Source organism: Symsagittifera roscoffensis, chromosome 3, assembly GCF_963678635.1.
Source record: "Symsagittifera roscoffensis chromosome 3, txSymRosc1.1, whole genome shotgun sequence".
Taxonomy (NCBI): Eukaryota; Metazoa; Xenacoelomorpha; order Acoela; family Convolutidae; genus Symsagittifera; species Symsagittifera roscoffensis.
Window position 1 is genome coordinate 7946858 of NC_087064.1, and position 17481 is coordinate 7964338.

At 36.0% G+C, this 17481-nt stretch overlaps 1 protein-coding gene across 1 annotated transcript in view; it reads left to right on the plus strand.

The window, feature by feature from the left end:
• Positions 1-711: 711 nt before the first annotated feature.
• The window catches only part of LOC134842519 (uncharacterized), a 56284-nt gene continuing 39514 nt past the window's right edge, over positions 712-17481 (plus strand). Inside the window, exons 1-2 of the mRNA XM_063858901.1 lie at positions 712-801; positions 2230-2335. The gene's annotated coding sequence lies outside the window, so the exon portion shown is untranslated. The remainder of the gene's footprint in view (positions 802-2229; positions 2336-17481) is intronic.

Sequence of the window (17481 nt, forward strand, 5' to 3'; positions counted from 1 at the left end):
ATCAACTTTGTTGCAACATAATTTTTTGATGCTTTGTCCTTTGGGAGAGGGCTTGAAACTTTTTATGAAACAATTTTTTCTCGGCTCAAGGGATGTCTGCTCAAGAATCGTGGCTTTGTTATAGCTCAATAAGGTTTGTTTCGATGCTAATTTAACACTCCATTGTCTTAATTGGCACGTTTTTCCGTTACGTGAATTTTATTTGAGGCAAGTCGAGTGAAAGATTTTTAGATGCTGGTAGATCTGGAATTTTCAGCGTTAACTTGTTTCAGAGTTACCAATCTCAGCTTCGCCTCTGTGTAAACAATCGATCCGGTTTTCGCGAGCAGTTGGATTATCGTTTTCTAAAAAGTTGCCATCCCATAATATCCGATATTCGAATAAAAAAGTGTCTAAAAAGGCTCTAAAAATTTCAAAGATCAGATAATAAGCCATATTTCTATTTCAATTTTCGAGAGTCGTGGAAACAAGTACTGAACAAAAAATTCAGCTCAAAGGTTTTGACTAAAGTTTGGACTAAAATAGAGCTCTTAATATAAGACAAGTGTTTTCTAGTGTAATCAGAACAGTACATTGTGTCACCTGTTTCAATAACCTTTTTCAGCTGTACTTACAACAACAACAATTGGTCAAAAGGCTTCCAGTTGTCCTTCAAATTCAAATAAAGATGTATTGAAAGCATAAATGAAGTTGAAATGACATAAATTTTTCAGATTTGCGATGATTATCGTCTTAACTGGAATGAATTTAAACATTACAACCTGGCTGACTGAAGCAGAGTCAACATCTTGTGTTTTTGCTGTGAGGAAAATTTGCCATAAATTACATGAAAACAAATTGTTTTGAATGAAGCGCAGAATTCCTTATACCCCGGGGGCGGATTTAGGTACGGTAGCGGACGCGTCCTCCCCTCCCCCCTAAGGGGTTTGACCCCCTCACCAACCAAAGGGTCCAACCAAAGCAACGGCATTTGTGACATGTTTTTTCTGGCACTCAATTTTTTTTTGGTCAAAAAGGGTCCGTATAGTGTTCTGGGATTGCTCAGAAATCAATTTGGTTCAGCTAAAAAAATCCCCCTCGAGTAAATCTTAAATCCGCCCCTGCTTATACGTACGTTAATGACAAAAGTACTCCCATAAATTTTCATTTTTTGTAAAAGTCGAACGTAATTCAGACTCTTATAAAGGTCGCGATGATTTTTTTTCGGTTTTTTTTCAGGAAAAATCAAAATTAGCTCGGGCTCAAATTTATTTTTTCGCGGTTTTACTTTTGATTTCTGTTTATATTCAGTTCATTTCCATTGTTAAAAGGAAGGAAAATTCCACTATCGAACAGCTAAAGTGTAAAGTTCAGGAGAAACGTGATCGATTCCAATTTCAAAAGTGGGATCTAATTTTCAGATTTCTCAGTCAAATGGAAAATTCAACTTATTGAGCCAGTTTTCTCAAATTTAGTTTATTTTATCAAAAAAATGTCCTAGAACTAAGAAATTCTAGAACAAAAAAATTGTTCTAGAAAATCAAAGAAGTTTAAGGCCATCTCTTTGTTCTTGAAGTTCGAAAGCCAGTTTTTTTTGTTCACTTTGGTGCATTGACTGTTTTCCAACTGTCTGTTGGCTTTGTTTTTTTTTATCACGACTTTTTAATTTAGGCTCTTTTCCAGTCGCCCCTTGATTTTATCTGAAATTCATTATATGAAAGTCTACTTGAAATTACTTTTCATGTTATAAACTGCATTAAAATGGGTCAGTGTGAACAGGTGAACAAATTTTTAATTTTTACAACATTGCATGTAAAATTCCGTGTGAACAATTTTTGAACGGCTATTTTTTGTAATTTTACGAGGGGGTAGGAAACTGGAAAAAAGCCTTAATCTGTTGTTATGAGCCACATTTTCCCTGTTTTCTCAAAAGAATAAAAAAAAAACTCAATTAAGCGGAACAAATGGATCAACCTTACATTACCCCCCCCCCCCCCCCCAATCGATTTAGGGAGATATGATTTTTTTCAGGAGTATACTTGTATACTTTAGATTCATATAAAAAATTTTTTAGAGAAAATTAGTTTAGGTAATTAATAGCATGCAAATATCATGAAGATCGTACAGCTGAACCGAACAAATATATCAAAATGGACTTTTAATCTACATTAATCCACATCAGGGGTGAAACAAAAGGATTAAACAACTGGGATATGTTAAGAGTGACGGTGAAACTATGTTTTTTTATAGATTTTTCTGGATAACGGATAAACTGCTAAGACGCGACGATTTCTGTTGTGACAAAGATGCTGAGAAGTAGGAGACAACACCTTGGACACCAGTGAATGCAGACATGGTCAGTATAGTTTCAGCTTTTAAATTTTTTTTTAAATTAGGGAGACCATCTTTAACTTTCTGTCTATCTTGACTTGAGATATTCGAATTTGCGTGTACATGACAGCTCAAAACAAAGTTCAACCTCGCGTTCATAGATCAGAACAAATGGCGATTTCATTTCACGCATGTTGAGTATCTGATTGATATTTAGGGTATTTGAGAGAGTGATATGAATAGTAGTTTAAGCTGCAGTGGTTCGACAAACTTGTCAGCAGAAATCCACAATCAGTCAATGAATTTTAAAAAGGTATTGAGAATATTAGGAAACTGTTTTGAGTAAAAAAACGATCTCCAAACTACACAGAAGCAATTGGCAGTTGATTTCTTGTTCCAGTGGTTTTTAAAGTTTTTTTAAGGATTCTCGACTGCCTATTTCATCATTCTAAGAGTATTTCAGCTGAGCCTTTGTCCCTTGTACAATTACGTGTTAATGAAACTGGTGCATTTGTTCACGTCATTTGTGTTTTCTTTTTTTTTTGGTGCTGATGAAGGAAATGCTTTCATTGATGTGATGTATTCACGTCGTTTGTTTTCTAAAATTTTTTTCTTTGTCTTCAGAAAAAGTCTGAAAATTGTTCTTCACGCCCAATTTCATGTTTTGATGGTTTGAATTTTGTAGTTCTTTCATTTTTCCGTTGCTAAATGGATGCCTAGCTACGCTCTCCAGTTTGAAATGTCAAATGGCGTAAAAAGCGTTACTGATTTGATTTCGAAATTGTATTTTAATTTTTGGCCTTCAGCGAATAAAAAATCATTGATAATGTTTTTCAACTCGACTGGTTTTAGCACAACATAGTTTCTATCATGAAAAAATCTTCAAAGAACTGTAAAGTCAAAATGTTCTCAAAAAATTGTTTAAAGTTCAGCTATTTGAAATGCTTTTTTAGTATCTCAAACATTTCCAATTTTTTCTGACTCTCAGGAAGTAAATTTGTGATTAATTTGATTGAATAAGAGGGAATGATTGGTTGGTTTATTGCGAGAAAATCAAAAGATTTGAACAATAAAGCGCGCAGAGTAACTACTTTTTTATTCTGTTTATTGCTTAAGCCAACTATTCCCCTGTCCTGTTTGATACCAGCAGTTACAGGATCAAAAAGAGAAGTTTGAGCTTTGCTGTCTTCTCTCAATTTTGATGTAGGGTTTTAGTTCTCGACTTTGCTGTTCTTATTCTTCTTAGGCTTTCATCCATCAGCAAGATATGCCATCCTCAGGGCGGAGTTTTTGCACCTGTCGGGCCATGATGGTTCCCGATCGCAAATTTCCACAAAATTTGCATATAACGTATTTTGTCTCGCAGTCTTTAGCTTCGGCTGGTTGTTTTTCTGAGTTCTGCGTTTCTGGTTTTTGTTGACATGATTATTTGCGCTTCAGTTATCTTTTCGATAACCGATTTACTTCATGTTTAGGATTCGAAGTTTGGTTGAAAGCGGAATCGTTGCCTTTTTCAATTTCCCACTGTTCCAGATGTTTTATCCTCTCTTGTGTTCGATGTTTCATTCCAATCGAATCTCATTTTGGTCAGTTTCTTCCAGCAGGAAATGGTGGAGCTCTTTCTCCCTTTTTGTTTGGACATTTATCGAGTTTTTGAAGCCATCCGAGCACGGCCCATTTTGTTGCTCGTTCTTTCGACATCCTGAAGACACACACAGCCATATCTTTTAAGCACATTTCTTTTGTTTTTCAGCAGATAGATTTCACTCTCAATGTGTTTTTAATGTCTTGCATGTTCAAGTTCAGCTACACGTCGATGATTTTTTTTATATCTATTTTAAAGTTTTGAAGTTCCGTTTTCTAATATAGAGCTGAAGCCTTGTTTTTTCTCAATGTCAGTTTTGCGGTTTTTCAAAGATATTTGTTTGTTGAGTTACTTTTTTTGTGGCTCCGTTGTTTACTATTTTCTCGAACCTTTTGCTCTCTCTGGTTATTCGAACTCCGTCATTGCCTGGTCTCAATTCCAGGATGAGAAAGAAGGAGAGCTTGAGACTGATGCTCTATAAAACAGCTTTTGTGCGGACCTTCGATTTGATTTTCAAAAAGATTTCTTCTTGTAGCTACTTTTTGGTCTGCTCTGAACATGATCTGCATATCTGTGGTACGAAAATCGAAACGCAGTTTCAAAGGATCGTTTTTGTAAAGCACAACTAAACGAAGTCACATTCTGGATTCCGAACTAATTCTTATTGATGAAAAAAGACTAATTAATGGATGAAATACCTGATTTGCTAGTTGTAGCTCTCTTATACGGCGCAGCTCATGTTTTGAAAGCAGAGGCAATTTAATTTTTCTCGGAAATAGTTCAAATGCAAGAGAAATTGACGCTTTAAATGACAACCGCCCTGAACAAATCAAGACTGTTCATGCGAGGAATACCTGGCTGTTGAGATGACAACCAATTCACAATTTCAATGAACGTGAGAGTTGGCACTTTCCTGAGTATAATTCGTGAGATGTAGAGAATTGACAAATGCCCAGAACGTAGGTTCAACGGAAAAAATGACAAGCACTCTACTAAAGCTGTTGACATCTCAAATGCAGGTGAGGAACAGCTCAGCGAAGTGGAAATGTAGCTGATATAATGAAAATACTCGCCTCGCTTTGGTTTGGTGTCAGGGAAATTAAACTGTTATACCACCAAGTCTTTATATCAAGTTTTTATACCGCAAAATGGAGGTCGTTGTGGACAATGTCTTAGAAATTGACAACCACAGTTCGACGATGATAAATGTCAGGTCTTTCATCAAGGAACTCAATTTTTAACGGGTTTACACACCCGAACCGACATTACCACCCAATCCAATAGATGCATTCAGTGTTTTGTTGATGTTCTCCGCTGTAAATCACCAAACTAATTACTAATTGAGACGACGAATTGGCAAAGCTCAGGTGATATCCTTAATTCTCAGCTTGCTATCAGGAACTAGACTATCATACTTGAACTGTACCGTTGACTTACCTGATAGATTTCATGCAGGCTAGCGAAGCCATGAATTAACGCCTGCTGGTCCTGGGTTCTATTCGTGTGAAAATGTTCCAAGTCTGTTCGAAATAGTGACTGTGCTGTGCTTCGTTCGTCTGCTTCAACTGCAGCAGATACTCTTGCTTCGAGCTTTCCATCAACTTTGTTTTCGTTTCTGCATTATCCTGGTTTTTGCGTTGAGTCCTACACAAGTTAACACGGTCATTGCGACATAGCTGCAGCAGTTTTGACCTAATTGGAGAACCTATCTAGCCTCGAGAAATCTTAGATTATCTTACCCAGAACGAAAATTAGTGCTGTCTTGTTCCGGCAAGTTGGGGTACATACGAGATTTTAACTTGCGTTAATCAACAGTACGTCTCGTAGAGGTAACTAGATTACAGCCGCCGTCAGCACCTAGCATGGAGTAGGGGTAGGAAAAGGTAGAGGTGACTTAAGACTTAATTACATCGATATCCTCATGGTTGTTGAGTCTAAAACAAGGGCGTGCTATTGGTTAAATTTTTGACAACCTAGCCTTGAACCGAGATGAATTTGACTTTGTAGTCGCTACTTTTGTTCAGCACACAGATGGCAAGAAAAGCTGTCAATTTTTTTTTCGATATATCAGTCTTTTTTTATCTTGTGTAAATTTCACGCTTTCTTGTCTTGTTAAAGAAGTTACTTCATATATATTCAATAGAGCGGCACACAGTCCCCGGATAAAAGCCTGAGTCATATGTTTTCCTCGTAAACATGAATTTTGGCCGAAATTTTTGTTGTTGAAATTCTTATTTAAGTTCGTATTTTTAATCAACTTGCCCGAAAACAATCTTGTGCAAATATTTTCCTAGCTTTGTTGGTTTTTAAATGTTGGTTAAGTAAAATGGTTAAGTTTGTTTGTTAAGCAAAATCAGATACTTTGTTTCAAATTCGCTTTTCGTTTTGCGGATTTGCTCGTTGCATCTAATTTCATGGACCATTTTGATTTCAAAAGTCCGATCCTGTCAAGAAAACATATGAATTCAAAGAATCGCGTGCTTATCCGCGACACCGCTAATTTCCGCTGTTGGTTTAAGTAAAGTAGTCATTTAAATAAAGGTATTTGCATTCTGCTCTTCTACTTCATCGTGCACTTCTTGTTTTCCCTTATTATAAAGAATTGCCTAACAAAAATATTCTCCGTGGATACTTTGTGAACGAGTTTCGAACAATTCGATTTAACATTATTTTCAACTCTCGTGCTATTTTGTGTAAATTTCACGCTTTTTGTCATTTTGAAGAAGTTAGTTCAAACTGGCACTTTTTCTGATTCTAGTTTCGTTTCGAACAGTAAATACCGCGAGTCAGCAGAATGGCAAACTGCAGTTGATTTTTTTTGCTTTATTTGTTTGGGATACTAGAATTTTTTCCTGCCTCGTAGTTACTTTTATCTTCCACGTTTCAAGTCCAAGATGAGCAAGGAGGAGGGTTTCAAAATGCTGGTCCATGAAACTGAGTTTTTGAGCCGACATCGGCCTTAATAATCAATCAAATAGTTTTTTTTTCTGACAATTGCTTTTCTGCCGGCCCTCTTTATTGTTTTGATGGGTAGTGAAGCTTAAGAACCAATTCCAGCTGCACCTGTCTTGTTTTTTGTTTTCCTACTGCTGTTTTTTTGGCATTTCAGAAATAGATAGTTAAGTGTTTTCAAAAAGCATGTGTGTTTTGGGTTTCTCCTTATTTGAAGTTGAAGCTAGTTTGAGGGTCATCTCATGCTATGTTAATCTTTTTATCACCATTTTGAAAGCGCCGTAGTGTTTGAGATGTGCTTAGAAAGCTGCACAAAATGTGCTTGTATTATCATAAGTTATGGTTTAAGGCTGTTCTATAGTTAATCAATTATCTAATGTTTCGTTGCATGGGAACGATTGCAAAAGTTCTGTTATTGAGAGACAATTTCTGTTATTTCCTTGTCTCAGTTTTTCTCATTTTGATGAGCCTTGCAGAAGTATTTGTATCTTCTGTTGTTTTTATCTTTGCGCTTTGTTTTTTTTTTCAGCGTAAAATTGTCTTGGTTGCAAGAAAAAAAATTGTTTCTGAATTTTCTAAAGAAATGCAGTTTTTATTTGTTTCTCCTGGTTCTTCATGAAAATCAGGTTATGATCGAAACAATTGATTTTACGGACAATGCCGACTCAATGAGTTAATAGATGCTAAGAATCAAGTTTGTTTTTGTTGAAAAAAGCTGCAAGTTTTTTTTTGATGAAGTGAGTTCAAAAAATGGCCAAATTTTTTTCGGTACTGCTGATTTCTGTCAAGTTGAATTTTGATTTCTTGCAAAGAGCTGAAACCTTGATTTCTGATGCATTGTTGTTGATTTTCAAATTTTCATATTTTCCGACGACCTTAAATTAGATTTAAGGGTGATTCACCTGATTTAGATTTTTTGTGTCCTGTTAATGAGATTTTCTCATATTTTCCTTTTTGCGTTTTTTTGGGGCTATTCATCTCGTGGTTTGCTGTTTTTTTCCTTTTCTGTTTCTTTTTCCTATCTCCAACATACTGCTGTTTGCTTGTTACAGCCGTTGCTGGTTGGCTTAAGTTCGTTCAGTCCAGGATGAGAAAGGAGAAGGGTTCGAGCATGTTGCTGCATAAAACTCTCAGACCGGACCCATGTTTTGTGTTATAAATAAATCCTCTAGCTATGTTTTTTCTGCCCTGAGGAAGATATGTAAATCTCCAAGTGCTTAAGTATTCAAGGCTTAAAAGTTTTAGCTAATTTATGTTACCTTCCACTGTAGAGGTTTTAACATTGCTGTTTGGTTTTCCTTTAACATTGCTGTTTGGAGAGAAGGAAGAGATCGACGCATATAATTTTACCGACAAAACTGGTGAAGGAGTCTGAAGATGGGTAGAAACAAAAACGTTTGCTTTGGTGAAGACAGCTGCAATCTTTTTGATAAATTGAGTTCGAAGGATGTCAAGTTTTATTGGATACTACTAGTTTTTATCAAATTTTAGAACTTAGTGTTGCAATAAAGCTGTAAGTTTGTTTTCTGATACAGTGTTTTTCATTTGTAATTTTTGAGCTTTTTCGTATGCTAGAGGGTTTCCCGCAAACTTAAATTAGATTTAGAGGTGGTTAATCTTTTGATTTTGTTATTTTTTCAACGTATTCTTGATGTGATTCTCTCATTCTGTCAGTCTAGGGTTATTTTAGGGCTATTCGTCTGTTGGTTTATTGTTGTTTGTTGCTCTGTTGCTTGTTCTTATTCTCAACATACTGCTGTATGGTTGTTCAAACTCGGCTATTGCCTGGTATCAAGTCCAGAATGAGACAATGGGAGGGTTGGAGCATGCTCTATATAACTGCTTTTGAGAGTTTCTCTGTAGCTGCATTTTGTCTGCGCTGAGATTGGATCTCATATCTAGACTGAAAATTTTTAAGAACATCGCAAAATTTTTTCTAAGTAACCTAAATAGATTTTGAACTTCATAGTTTGTTGGTTGAACTTCTTGCTATTGCGTGTCGCCGCTTCTTTTTTAGCCACCTATAGCAAAGATTAGAAAATTATTTAGTAGTCTCACTGCCTTAAGGAGGTTCATTCATTTAACTCGCAATTAAATAAAGACGCGTGCTGAAGTTTGAACAAATTCTTATCGATGAAAAAAACCAATGAATGTACACCACTCCCAATCTGCTAGTCTTAGCTTCCCTAAACGATGCATTTCGTAATTCGACAGTAAAGGCGATTCAATTTTGCAAGGAATTAGCACAAATGCAAGAGAACAGTGACGCTTCAAATGACAAGCGCATGGAACAAATCAAAAGAGTGTTCACGCTAGAATACCTATATGTTGAGGTCAAAACCAATTCAAAAATTCAGTGCATGTGCACATTAGTACGCATCTGAATAGAATCTGTGAGAAGTGTAGAAATGGAGAATACCCAAAAGTTATTTTTTACGGGAGAAAAGACGAGAAGTCTCTGAAAACGTAATCAGCGCTTCAACTAAAAGCTGTCGACATCTCAGAAGCTGGTGAAAAAACATCTCATTGAAGTTAAGATGTAGTTTAAAGAGTGAGAAAACATCGCATTCGTTTGAAGGTGGCTTTTACCAAAATTTAGACAATGCACCTGGACTACGAAGAGAAGGTCAATCTCACAGAATTTAGCTACACGATTCAATGTTGATAATTATCAGGCCTTCCGACCAAGGAATCGTTTTTTTTCGTGCGCCCGAAACTATGGAACAGATGCAGCCATACACCTATGTCTATCAGCAGACTGAGTTGAGTTTGATGGAAACAGAGACGCACAATTCAATAATTTATTTTTTTTCCAACCTAAGGGTTTGCGCAGCCCAAATATCTTGCAATTATTGTTAAAATTAACACATGTAGCAAGCCAACTCTGTGAAGTCAGAAATCTGAAAGACAAAAACTTGTTTCAGTTTTCTTTCTTTTGTTTTGCGGAATCATTTGATGCTATTTTGTGCAAAGAATCCCGGTGAACGAAAGCTTAACTTTCCAAAAAAAAAGTTTTTTTTTTAATTTTTTTTTCTGATGGTTGCATCCAATTTTAAGTACCGTATAGGTTTTCCGAGTCCTCTAATTTGTCAAAGCCTTCTCTTGAATTTGAAGTATCGCCTACTTATCTCTCAGAGTTTTCTTTTAATTTTAGTCAATTGCCCGGTTTTTTAAGTTAACACTGAAAAGTGAAAATTTCAAAGGCAAGCTTATACTTTGTGTTACTTGTCTGTTTGATTTTTTGTCATCTTTTGTGAGGCAGTTTTTTTTCTGTTTTGTAATAGAATGTTTGGGAAACTCAGCTCTAGCCTGGACTTGGTTCACTGTGAAGGAGGGAAAATGGTTGATCTCGTTATCCTTCAGCACCGTGATTTGAGCTAATATATGGCTCCTTTTACAAAAAGGTTTGCCCTGAGAGTAGCACCTTTTTTCGCTTCTATTTACAATTCATCGTACTTGTGCTGCATTTTTCTTCGGAACAGTGCTAAATGTTTTCATATTTAATAAAGGTTTTGGTTGTTTTATCAAAATATATCTTTTGCGTGTTACTGCACTTTTTGCTTTCTTCATCTATAAATAGAGTTGACTAACAAATATACTTTGCTTAAATGCTTTATGAAAGGTTTTTGAAAAATTCGAGCCTGCAGTCTATTTTATTCTCAAATTATCGTTAGGCTTTTTTGTCGTTTTTTGAAGAAGTTAGTTCATACTGGCGGTTTCTCTGTTTCTAGCTTAGCACAGTAAATAATTGAGGCAGCAGAATGTCAAACTGCAGTTGATATTGTGTGATTTTGGTTTGTTTTGCTTGCGACACTTTATCCTTGCACCGTAACACGATTGCCTGGTAATAAGTTTAGGATAAAGAAGAAGATTTTGATTTGTGCTCCTCTGCAATTTAAGTTCTTCTGACAGTTGTTTTTTTCTGTTTTTTTTTTAAATTTTTCATGGGTATTAAAGCTGAAGTTACAGCATCAAGCTACATATCTGTTCCTTCTTTTCGTTGTTAGTTTCTCCCACCGTTTGTTTTTGTTTTCCTTTTTTCAAATTTTCATAGAACTGTCAAGAAACCTATCCATTTTTCACAACTTGAGCTCGAAGCTACTTCGAGCGTTATATTTGTGTTTTGTTGTTTTTTGTTCAAACTTTATGATTTATTTTTCAAGAATTTGATATGTGCTTGAAATTTAAAGTCAAGTTGATTTTATTATCATAGACCTAATGGTTTTTGTAGCTTCTTAGCTTTGTGCGTCAAATCCATGGTTGTCTGCATCTTACGATGAAATTGTACTTGAAAGTTGTTATACAACTATATAATTAAAAGTCAAGAAGGAATGCCCACCCAGAGCAAAAGAGCACCTCGAACTTGACTTTTTTCAATAATCCGGCAAAATTGATTGGGGCGCAATCAAGACGGCATCCGTTTTGAATCATGATTAAGCGAGGATTGAAAGACTGGATTGCCAAATATAACCGCTGGCTGAAAGCCATACGAGAGTGGAACAATCTACCACTCGAAATCTTCCAGAATCCAAACTCTACATGATACAAAAACTATCTATCTCTCTCAGTCATCGAAACTGCTGTGTCAGAACTGCAAAAAGCAGTAGAGATAAAAACTTCATTTACAATATCGTTGCATGGGAGAGATTGCAAAACTTCAGTAATTGAGAGACAAGAGGTTTTGCGTGTCTCATTTTTGATCATGTTGCGCCCTGCAGAAGTATGTGCAAAGCCTCTTCGTTTTCAACGCGGAGTTGTGGTTTTCTCAACTGAGCAAAGTGCTCTGTGTAAGTTATCATAATTGCTGCAAAAAATTGAATTGTAAATTTCTGAACAAAAATTCAGGTTTGCAAAACTTTGCTAAATTTTTTTTGATATATCGCTAGATTTCTTTTCTTGCTGTTAATTGTTATCATTTTTGAAGTTTTACTATGGAGCTTAGCCTTTATGGCTTTAAGCAATCTTAAAATTTTCATCCTAATTTTCATAAGTTAAATTCTAATTCCTAAACTGGTGGGTTTCCCACGAACTTAAGTTAAATGAAGGAGTGATTCAGTTTTTTTTTGTGTTTTGTTGATGAGATTTTTTCAAAATGTCAGTTATGCGATATATTCAAGCGATTCGTCTGGTGGGTTTTTGTTTTTTGTTTCTCCGTTGCTTGCTAGTTTCCGCTGGTTGGCTTAAGTTCAATCATTCGAGGATGAGAAAAGAGGAAGGTTTGAGCATGTTGCTGCATAAAAAGGTAAGAGTGGACCCACGATTGGATTTGTAAAAATTTCCTCTGGCTATGTTTTTGTCTTACCTGAGGATGATATGTAAATCTCTTAGTACTTCTTTAAAACAGTTTTTTCAACTTATATTCCCTTCTAGTATAGAGGTTTTAACATTGCTATTTGGTTTTCCTGTAACATTGCTGTTTGGTGTAAATTAGCTCGACTGCAGCAAAATCTGTTTCTGAAGTTTCTGAACAAAAATCACATTTTCCTTTTTTCTTAAGGCTTGATGATATTCAGGTTATGGTCGATAAAATTAATTTTACAGACAGAACAGATTAAGCACTCTAAAGATGGGTAGAAAAAAATTGATTTGAAAGTTTCTGAACAAAAGTTCAGATTTGCAAAATTTTGCTAAAATAATTTTGATGTAGGGCCAGATTTTCTTTGGTGCTGCTAATTGTTATCATTTTCGAAATTCGTTTTTTACTATGGAGCTAAGCCTTATTTTCTAATGCAATCTTAAAATTTTCATTCTAAATTTCATAAATTTCTGGGAGTGATACAGTTTTTTTGCGTGTTTTGTTGTTTTGTGGTTGAGATTTTTTTCTAAATGTCAGTTTAGCGGTATATTCGAGCGATTCGTCTGGTGGGTTTCCGTTTTTTGTTTCTCCGTTACTTTTCCTTTCTCCAATCTACTGTTGTTTGCTTGTTACCGCTGTTGCTGGTTGGCTTAAGTTCCATCATTCCAGGATGAGAAAGGAGGAAGGTTCGAGCATGTTGCTGCATAAAACTGTAAGAAAGGACCCATGATTTGATTTGTAAAAATTTCTTCTGGCTATGTTTTTGTCTGCCCTAAGGATGATATGTAAGTTCTCTTAGTACTTCTTGTATTATTCAAAGCTTAACAGTTTCAGCTAAATAATGTTCCTTTCCAGTGTAGAGTTTTAACATTGCTGTTTGGTTTTCTTTTAACATTGCTGTTTGGTGTAACTTCTGAATAAAAATCAGATTTTCTGAACAAAAATCACAAGTTTCTGAACATAAATCACATTTCCATTTTTTTCTTTAGACTTCATGATCTCCAGGTTATGGTCGACGCAATTAATTTTACGGACAAAACAGATTAAGGAGTGTTAATATGTGTTGAAACGAAAACGTTTGTTTTGTTGAAGACAGCTGCAATCTTTTTGATAAATTGAGTTCGATGGATGTCAGGTTTTTTTGGATACTGCTAGTTTTTTAAAAAATTTTTTGAACTTTGTGTTGAAATAAAGTTGTAAGTTTGTTTTCTGATGCAGTGTTCTTCATTTCAAATTTTCGAGCTTTTTCGTAAGCTAGAGGGTATCCCGCAAACTTAAATTAGATTTAGCGGTGGGTAATTTTTTGATTTTGTTGTTTTGCGTGTGTTGTTGATGGGATTCTCTCATACTGTCAGTTTAGCGATATTGTAAGGCTATTCGTCTGTTGGCTTACTGTTATTCGTTGCTCTGTTGCTTATTCTTATGCTGAACACACTGCTCTATGGTTGTTCAAACTCCGCCATTGCCTGGTCCCAAGTCCAGGATGAGAAAGGAGGAGGGTTGGAGCATGCTCTATAAAACTGTTTTTGGACGGACCTTTGATTTATTTTCCAAAAAGAGTTTTCCTGTAACTGCATTTTTTTCTGCGCTAAGATTGGATCTTATATCTAGACTTGAAATTATTCAGAACATCGCAATATTGTTTCAAATTTAACTTAAATATTTAATAGCTTTTCAACTGCATAATTTGATGTTTCAGAGTCTTGCTACTGCGTGTTGCCGCTCCATTTTTTAGCCACCTAAAGCACTGAGTAGAAAATTTAATCTTTTTAGTCTCTCTGCCTTAAGGAGGATCGTTAATGTAACCCGTAGTTAAATAAGACACGTGCTGAAAATTGAACAAGTTCTTATCGATGAAAAAAGACCAATGAATGTACACAACACACACAACACCCGATCTGCCAGTCTCAGCTTTCCTAAACGGTGCATTCCGTAACTCGGCACAAAAGCAATTCAATTTTACACGGAATAAGCACGAATGAAGAGAACATTGACGCTTCAATTGACAACCGCATGGAACAAATCAAAAGAGTGTTCATGCGAGCTTACCTGTCTATTGAGGTCAAAATCATTTCGAAATATCAGTGCATGTGCACATTGGTAAGCAGCTTATTATAATCTGCTAAAAGTGCAGAAACGGCGAATGCGCAAAAGACAATTTAAATTGAAGAAAAGACGAGAAGTCTCCGAAAATGAAATCAGTGCTTCACTAAAAGCTGTCGACTTCGTAGAAGCTGGTGAAAGAACAGCTCATTGAAGTTAAGATCTAGCTGTAAAAAAGAGAAATCATCGCGTTCGTTTGAAGGCGGCTTTTACCAAAGTGTGGACAGTTCACTTGGACCACGAAGAGAAGGAAAAGATGGGCAATGTCGCAGACTTTAGCTACCTCGATTCAATGCTGATAAATATCAGGTCTTCCGGCCAAGGAACCTTCTTTTTTGTTTTGTGCGTCCGATACTATGAAACTCTCCATTGCAACAGATGCAACCATACACTTATGTCTATCAGCAGTCTGATTTGAGTTTGATGGAAACACAGACGCACAGTTCATTATTTTTATCAACTTAAGGGTTTGCGCAGCCCAAAGATCTCGCAGTTTTGGTGAATGTTAACGCATGTAGCAAGCCAACGCTTTGAGGTCAGAAATCTCACAGACAAAACCTTGTTTTAGGTTTCTTTCTGATGGTTGCATCAAATTTCAAGTATGATGTAGTTTTTCCAGATCCTTTAATATGACAAAGCAGTTTAATGAATGGGAAGTATCGCCTGCTTATCCGCAACACCACTTATTTCCACTGATAGTGTAAATCGTCTTCTAAGTAACGGTAGCCTTAGATTGAGACGGACCCCTCAGAGTTTCATTTTGATTTTAGTGAGAGGCTCAGGTTTTTCAAGTAAACTCTGCAAAGTGAAAATTTCAAAGGCAAGCTTATACTTGGTGTTACTTGTCTGTTTGATGTTTTCGGTCATCTTTTCTTAGGCAGTATTTTTCTTTTTCTGCAGCCGAATGGTTGTGAAACTCAGATCTAGCCTGGTACCAGATTCACTGTAAAAAGGGAGATTGGTCGATTTCGTTGTTCTTCAACACCGTGTTTTGAGCTAATATATGGCTCCTTTTACAGAAAGGTTTGCCCTGAGAGTTGCACCTTTTTTCGCTTTTATTTAAAGTTCATTGTATCTGTGTTACATTTTTCTTCGGAACAGTGCTAAATGTTTTCATATTAAATAAATGTTGTGGTTGTTTTTTCAAAATAATTCTTTTGAGTGTTACTGCACTTTTGCTGCGAAAACTGATTTGAAAGTTTCTGAACAAAAATTCAGATATGCAAAATTTAGCTAAAATAGTTTTGATATATGGCCAGATTATTTTTGCTGCTGCTAATTGTTATCATTTTTGAAGTTCGTATTTTTAAATGAAGCTAAGCTTTAATTTCTTATTGAAATCTTAAAATTTTCATTGTTATTTCTAAGCTGGAGGGTTTCGTACAAATGTAAGTTAAATGGAGGAGTGATTCAGTTTTTTTTGTTTTGTTGATGAGATTCTTTCTAAATGTGAGTTTTGTGGTATATTTAAGTGATTCGTCTGGTGGGTTTCTGTTTTTTGTTTTTCCGTTGCTGTTTCCTTTCTCCAACATACTGCTGTTTGCTTGTTACCGCCGTTACTGGTTGGCTTCATTCTAGTATTCATTCCAAAAGTTCCGTCATTCCAGGATGAAAAGGAGGAGGGTTCGAGCATGTTGCTGCATAAAACTAAGAGCGGATCCATGATTTGAATGGCTTAAAGTTCCTCTAGCTATGTTTTTGTCTGCCCGGTGGATGATATGTTAATCTCTCAGTACTTTTTAATTACTTGTTGTAGCATTCAAGGCCTAACAGTTTTAGCTAATTTATATTCCCTTCCAGTGTAGAGGTTTTAACATTAAGTTCATGGACAAAAAAGGTAAAGGAGTCTAAAGATGGTTAGAAACAAAAACCTGTTTTGTTCAAGAAAGCTGTAATCTTCTTGATAAATTGAGTTGGATTGATGTCACGTTTTCATAGATACTGATAGTTTTTATCAAATTTTGGAACTTTGTGTTGAAATAAAGCTGTAGGTTTGTTTTCTGATGCAGCGTTCTTCATTTCAAATTTTCGAGCTTTTTCGTAAGCTAGAATGTTTCCCGCAAACCTAAATAAGATTAAGAGGTGGTTAAATTTTTGATTTTTTTGGCGTGTATTGATGATGTGATTCTTTCATTCTGTCAGTTAAGCGTTATTTCAAGGCTTTTTGTCAGTTGGCTTACTGTTGTTTGTTGCTATGTTGCTCATTCGTTTTTCAACTTACTGCTGTATCGTTGTTCAAACTCCGCCATTGCCTGGTCCCAAGTCCAGGATGAGAAAGGAGGAGGGTTGGAGCATGCTCTATAAAACTGCTTTTGAGCGGACCTTTGGTTTATTTTCCAAGTATGGTTTTCCTGTAACTGCACTTTGTCAACAACTTTGAGAACAAATCAAAAGAGGCTTAATGCGAGAATACCTGTATGTTGAGGTCAAAACCAATTCCGAAATAACATTGGTATGCACCTGGATAGAATCTGTGAGATGGGTAGAAATGGCGAATGTCCAGAAGACGTTTTTTACTGAAGAAAAGACGAGAAGTCTCCGAAAATGTAATCAGCGCTTCACTTAAAGTCCTCGATATCTCAGGAGCTTGTGAAAAAACAGCTCATTGAAATTAAGATGTAGCTTAAAGAGTGAGAAAACATCGCATTCGTTTGAAGGCGGCTTTTACCAAATTTTAGAAAATGCACCTGGACTACGAAGAAAAGGAAGAGATGGTCAATCTCGGAGAATTTAGATACACGATTCAATGCTGATAAATATCAGGCCTTCCGACCAAGGAATCGCTTTTTTTTATTTAGTGTGCCCGAAACTATGGAACTCTCCATTGCAACAGATGCAACCATACGCCTATGTCTATCAGCAGTCTGAGTTGATTTTGATGGAAACAGAGACGCACAGTTCAATATTTTTTCAACCTAAGGGTTTGCGTGGCCCAAATTCCTCGCAATTTTTGTGAAAATTAACACATGTAGCAAGCCAACGAAAATTTCAAAGGCAAGCTTATACTTGGTGTTCCTTGTCTGTTTGAGTTTTTCTGTCATCTTTTGTAAGGCAGTTTTTTTCTGTTTTATAGCCAAGTGTTCGGGAAAGTCAGCTCTAGCGTGGTACCAGGTTCACTGTGAAGGAGGGAAAATGGTAGATCTCGTTGTTCTTCAACACCGTGTTTTGAGCTAATATATGGCTCCTTTTACAAAAAGAATTGCCCTGAGAGTTGCACGTTTTTTTTTGCTTTTAT